This window comes from Cibotium barometz, chromosome 39, assembly GCF_041138505.1.
Source record: "Cibotium barometz isolate CiBa-2024 chromosome 39, ASM4113850v1, whole genome shotgun sequence".
NCBI lineage: Eukaryota > Viridiplantae > Streptophyta > Polypodiopsida > Cyatheales > Cibotiaceae > Cibotium > Cibotium barometz.
The window spans coordinates 41,660,779-41,667,932 of record NC_141084.1 but is presented as its reverse complement, the minus strand read 5'-3'; positions in this window follow the sequence as shown (position 1 = coordinate 41,667,932).

The following is a 7,154-nucleotide window of genomic DNA, read 5'->3' as shown; positions in this document are numbered from 1 at the left end:
AGAACATAGGTATGTTTATAGTTGATTCTACCATTTTGGGCCTTTTCTATGCTAAATTTTTAAGTCAAAAGTGCCAAATTCTATAGTAAAAAAAAGTGTTGAACCTAATGTATATGTTTAAGCCCCTTGGAACCCCTCTTCTCTTAAATAGTGTAGTCCCTCAAATAATGTAGGTTATGTGTAAACATCTTGAGTGATAGGTAAATATATTGTTATTATGGTATTGATCTTAATGCTATAAACTTGGTGTGATGGTCTTGAGAGTTAGAAAAAATTCATAAAAATTAGAAGAAAGCTCATAAAAAAAGCACACTCAGATTTAAGTAAATATATGATCTAACTAAGAAAAAATTATCTGATCACTACTAGAGTAATGAATAAAAGAAGTGGTAGAGTGTTCTAACTAAATTATTGTTTAAATAAAAAACTTATTCTACAGAAGATAAAGAACATAAATATGTCTTATTTAAGTAGATTTTTAAAAAATAGTATTTTACTATGTTTTTTGGGTAAATAATCTTCAAAGAAAAACTCATTCAAAAATAAAGAATAAAACGTAAAAAAATTTAAAATATCATGTGAATATCTAATTTTAAAAATAGCTAAGAGAAATTATGATTATAAAAGTGATTTGTGAGATAAATTTTACATAAAGTTTCATGAATATAAGAGGTTTATGTCTTTATACAAAATTTAATTTCATAAAAACTATTGTAAATGATGATATTTTAAAAATGTAAACTCTTTTCAAATGACATTTTTCCTTCGATTTGAGTGGCTGAATGCTATTATTAGACACCAAAAGTAAGAGTTATAGCGACTGTGAAAAATTAACAACCCTAGAAGTCATTCATTTTTACCTTGAGCTTTTAACATACAAGAAAAAGATACCACTTTCTGCATGTTAAAAGACTAGAAGTTATTCATTTTTACCTTGATATTTTAACATAATTAAAAAAAAGATACCACTTTTTATATGGAAATAACATACAAAGAGAAACATTTATATTAGTTTTCTTTAAAGAACTTGACATAAAACTTAACAACTTGTATTATGCTTTCTATTTTTTAAAGTAATATTTTTTCACAAAAAGTAAGATTTGAGAAGAGGTTAAGATTCTGTCAAAATTTATATGGAAAGATATGATTTTGGCATTATTATATTGTATTGAAAACATGAGAGTGTTTTTAAGAAAGAAAAAAAGAGGGATAGTTTTAAGGAATTCACAAAATCTATTTTATCACCAAAAAGGGTATTAAAGAGAGAGAAAGAGATTTTGATAACATAAGTTGTGATTTTGAGTCTTTATTTTGTATTTGAGAAACTAAATAAACAAGAAATATGGTTCTTAATGAATAAATTCACCATTGCTTAGATGCTCATAAGTTTTTACTTAGAAAATGCTTGTCTCCCCCCCTATCAACCGCCCTCGGGTATATGTTTATGTACAACAATTAATAGGAAGTTCTACGTTACATTCAATGAGGTTTTAAGGTTTCATCTCACTGTGTGGCCTCATTGAGCAAAGGCAGATAGTCGCTTGCCCACGACAAAAGCCTTGACATCACCATTGTGAGTTTCGTTTTGTTGGCAAGTTGGTGTTGCAAGACGTGACACACGCATGAGTCTTGTGGGGTCGTGGGTGACCTTTTGAGCCTTTGGGTTGCTCAATGGTGCCATAGAAGCATGTGCATGGCACTCTTTAGGGTTTGGCAACCATGTGTAGCTCTTCATTGATGTAAAAGACATGTGTAAGCACATAGGCAAGGTATTGCCTCTTGTTGTTTGGCATCCATAGACTCCTCTAACTTCTTTGAAGGTAGTGTTGGCATATAAGTCAAGGTGGAACCCACTATTATCCATTCTTGCTTAAGCGTTGGGGTTGGTGTCAAAGGCATGGATTTTAGTCTCCATTTCATCTTTGTTCTAGCATTGATGGTGTGGTTGTAAAGGTTTGTGGTGCATGTTTTCTTGACTTTGGAATCCAAATGTAGGGGTTCCCTTCGTAGAATCCTTGTGCTTTTAGTAGTTTGGATGGGACTTGACAGAATGTTGGCTAGGCTTGAACTCGCATTCGAGGCTTCCCCCTTACTCTCTTTGGCTTTGGAGATTGGGGTGCAGTTTGTGAGGTTTTTGGGACCTAAATGGAAGTGTTTTTATTGTAGAAGCCTTAAGCTTCTAACATATTGACGGGGATCCAAGGGGCTTGGGGTTTGGGGGTAAAACTCTGTTGCATGGGGATCTTTTTTGGTAGACCTCTACTCATGAATAGGCTTCTCGCTAAATGGTGTGGCCACACTAGGTCTTTGTATGGGTATTGTACTTTCCTTGGCTAGCCAGGGTACTTAAGAGTATCCACTCCTTCTTGGTGACCTTCCTGAAGGAATTTGGGATTGAGGTTTGGAGTGTGGTCTTCATCTTTGTCTTACTTAGGTTATGGATCTTCATAGTGGTTTAAGGTGGTGATGGTTCACATAGTGAGGGGAGAGGAGTGTTGATTGCTAGGGGTTACCTGAGGTGATGGCTTGAAAGTGGAGGATGAGGCTTGGAATGTTGGTAGGTGCAAGGTGTCCTCATCCACCAAGGGTACATTAACCCCATTCCATGGGGAATCTCGAGTATTATGGTTTTTTTTCGCTAACTAACTCAGTGGTGGCTGGAATCCATCCCCTCCCAAACAAGGACCCTCCCAAGGACGATGCTCTCTTTCATTGTACATGCAAGGGTCACATAAAACTTGCAAGATGCATGTTTAGCTCTAACGTAGGATTCAACTTCAAAATAACTAATGATCATAGATTCAAAATTGTTTACTGCGATAATGCTTACTGCGGATGGTGTGAGGGTTGAGTGGCCTAAGAGGTCCATATGTTTTCATTAGTAAGCTTGACCACGTGGATCGTGCTCTATGAGTGGTGGGATTTCCTAGGACTCCCAACAATCCTTGTTTGGTTGGTACCCTATAGTAGTAGCCAATCCTGCCTGTGCTAGTCAATTGGCTGAAGTTTAAAAGAATAAAGTGTCGTACATGTGAAGAATGTGGAGGAGAGGGTGAGCTTGAGCTCCTTGCAAGCAAACACACATTAGAGTAGATAGGCACACACAAGAGAGATGGATGGCTGAATTTTCTTCTATTCTCTTCTTTTCTCCATAGCCATGTTATAAAGAGATAAGAGTACATACTATAAGGAAAAGTACATAACATAAAGAGATAAGAGTAGACAAGCACACACAAGAGAGATGGATGGCTGAATTTTCTTCTATTCTCTTCTCTTGTCTATAACCATAACATAAAGAGACAAGAGTATATACTATAAGGGAAAGTACTCTCCTACTATAACATATGAAGATCGGTCCATGGTGTGAACCCGACTACATGAGCTAGTGCTATAACTATGCCATAACTCTAGTACACTAAAGTAGTTATCACACACATCTTGCCACCAAAGAATATGCTAATATATAGAAGACTCCAGGACAGCTAGATATACCAAAGTTATCAATCATAACTTGGCCATCAGCATCAGCAAGTATTTCTTCATACCGTCCTTGTGAAATGCTCATGAGCTAGTGCTATAACTATGCCATAACTCTAGTACACTAAAGCAGTTATCACACACATCTTGCTACCAAAGAATATGATGATATATACAAGACTGCAGGACAGCTAGATATACCAAAGTTATCAATCATAACTTGGCCATCATCATCAGCAAGTATTTCTTCATACCCTCTTTGTGAAATGCTCATGATACCCTCTTTGTGAAATGCTCATGATAACAACCACTTGTTGTAAGCATAGGCTATCATGAATGTGACGATTTGTGTCTCGAGAAAATAGTGTTGATCCTTTTGCTAGATTAGACCACAATGTTTCTGGGTGATCCATCTATTCCCAGCTCTCTTGCCTCTTGCCTTTCTCCCACTAAAATGTATGGAACAGTAGTTAGGGACTCGGCCCCTCTACTATTACATAAGCTTTTGCCTAGATTGGAGTGGTGGGGTCGAATGGAGTGATCAGTAAGAGAGATTTCCGCATAAGATGGGGCTTAAGTAGGGGATTCTTACTCATTATCATTTTCTCATATTTCGGAGTTGGGAGAGATAAAGGATGGCATTGATGGTAGAACCCACTGCGTTAGGACCTTGTGGTGTTGAGTGGGGGCCTCGGCCTCTGGTTGGCCGTCCAGTGGTTCCTCAGGGTTGATGGCATTGATGGTAGAACCCACTACGTTAGGACCTTGTGGTGTTGAGTGGGGGCCTCGGCCTCTGGTTGGTCGTCCAGTGGTTCCTCAGGGTTGATGGCATTGATGGTAGAACCCACTGTGTTAGGACCTTGTGGTGTTGAGTGGGGGCCTCGGCCTCTGCCAATGGTTCCTCAAGATTGAGAGTGTTATTGAGAAATCAAATGAAATAGAGGGAAAGTCTTTCTCTTAATGGTGTGTTAGTATCATCCTTAGTCTTATTATCATAAATGCTAGATAAATAAGAGGTTATTAGACTAAACACTGGATAGGTGTTGTCCTCTTCTTCTTCCCTTTTATCCCTATCTCGGTGGCGATGGTTTCTTTGTGATAATGAAATCATATAGAGCATGCAAATCCTCTTCCTTGTTAAAAAATGTGGATCTAAGGAGGCTCAAAAGCAAGTGGTAAACACCATGATTAAAAGCTAAGATGACTAAGGATCTTAAGATAATGATTAATCCACAACATCACATTTTTACATTATGAGAATGAGTTTGTTACATCCATTTATAGCTCTCATTCACATGTTCCATGCACCCTTGTGCCATCCATGTGTTCATAAATTCCCACATGCCTTGTGCACCCTTGCACTTTCCATGTGCCTACTTTTTGACCATTGATCACATTTTACATTCATCCATTTACATCATCTACTAACCTTAGGCTTCATCCATTCCAATTTCATAACATCCTAGGCTTTATCTAGCTTAGTCCCACATACGTGTCCCCCCATACATGACATGACGGGGCACCATTTTTCAGCATACCTCAGGGAATGAGGGATATGCACTTGGTCAAAATCTTAGACTCGTGTTGTTAATAAGGTTCGTAAATGTGTGCAAATGAGATTAAAAAGTCTTAAAATACCATAAGGATGATATATGTTACTATTATGGATTAGCAAGTATTGGTGTTGGGTATCCCAAGCCTCAACCAACCGTGTGTTAGCATCCAATTTAGGCTGTCTTGTATTTTAGTAAGGGGAGCTATAAAAGAACTTATATTTAGAGAGTTTCATTTGTGGCTCTTACTCCTTGCTAAAGTTAGTTGAGTTAATTAGTACCTGACATTAAGATATGAAGTTAAGTAAAATGGGGTATAATGGGTAAATATACATGGAGTGGCCCTCGTAAAGATAGCCATTATGATGGTAGGATTAGTGTAATGTGTAGTATTGTATTGGATAAGTATCGGATCCCCTGTTAATCCAATTCTAGGATTAACAAGATCTACCGTCATTATCTTACACCAAGGAGTCACGGTAGATACACCAAAGGAACATACATTCAAGATATGAAGCAATAGTGTCCAAAGCCACAACTTGGACGGGCGCCTGTAATGGTGTGTGGAGTATTTATGGAGATTCCCACTTTAAGAGCGTGTGGTAGCAAGTCAGGATGAAGTCTTAAGTGATGTACTTCATGTGGATATATTATGAGAGTAGTCATTGTAATAGCATTAGGCCTCTTATGAGCCTAAAGTGCCCAGCCGGCCATAGTTTAAGTGAGTGCTTATGGCCATGTATATAAGTGAATTTCTCTCATAATATAACATACTCTCCCATTGTGCAATTGAGTCTTGCTCTTGCTAATCTCTCTCCCTAATACATGCTAGTGAGTGTGTGTGAGTGAAGTGAAGTGGTGAGAGGACGGACGAGGATCCATGGTGCAATGCGGATGGCGGTGTGTCAACGCTCACATGAGACGCGGTGGAATTACTTCTCAAGGAGTTGTAGAGCTTACAGACCTCAAGGGTTACGAGCTCGGCCATTGGGAAGATCCTTACGACAGTTGCGGTTCACCATGTAATCTCTTTTTGGATGTGTTTCACTGTGTCGGGGAGCCATCCCTTGGCATAACATTTTTGGCACCACTGTGTCGGGGAGCCATCCCTTGGCTTTTTAGATCGTTTTGCCTCTAATCTATGCATAACCCATTGCCCATTATCTTGATTAATGGTTTCCCATGAAAAAGATGTGGATTTGATGGTGATTTCTGTCAGATTTAGTGTAGAATAGCTCTCTTTTTTATTTTTGATGAAAAGAATATTTTTTGCTTAATTTTTAGATTAATTTGTTATTTTTGTTGTTGTTTTGGTGGTTTTTCATGTTCTTAGGGCTTGCACATAGTTTGTATTAGGCTGAGTTTGCATCCATTGCATCAAACAATACAATAGAATGCATTTCTTTAGTGAATGTTAGCTCTTTTTAGTTTAAACATAGAACTAAGATCATTAATTTTAGTCTTGTAAGATTCCGCCTCAGCCTGAATAACAATTAAGCCTCTACTTCAATCCCTTGTAATCATTCTATGTTTCTGAATACAAGAAAATATTATTTTTCCTTGTTTGGCCTAGTGAGATAAAAATTTCTAGAGAGTGGTAAATTAATATTGAGATATTTTTGGATAAATAAATTCTATAAATATCAAAAAAGTATTTTTCTGAAAGAGAATCAAAATAGATTTTCCAAGGTGCAATTGGAATTAATTAAAAATGATTTAGAAGACCTTAGCCGCCTAAGGGTCAAGATTTTTAAAAAATTTTAGATTCAAATTCCTATGGACCAATAAGATTAATCCAAGTGTTGGGATAAGATAAATCCAAAGAACAAAAAAAAAACCCAAAAATGTGTAAATGCCCACATACGATGAAGAGTTGACTAAGTACTAGATTTATTAGTTAAAAACTATGAAGTATTAATAAAAAATGAGATATTTTAGAGTAATCATTCATTTTTGACACATTGGTAAGGAGAAGGGGGCCCTTCAAGGAGGTGCCTATTTCACATGTGTGGATGAGTTTTAAACTAAAAAATAATAGGATATTTTTATCTCTCCTCTCTCCTAGATCAAACCAAATAAAAAAGGGAGCCAAATTGGTCCAAAACTTGTCCAAATTCAGCCAAA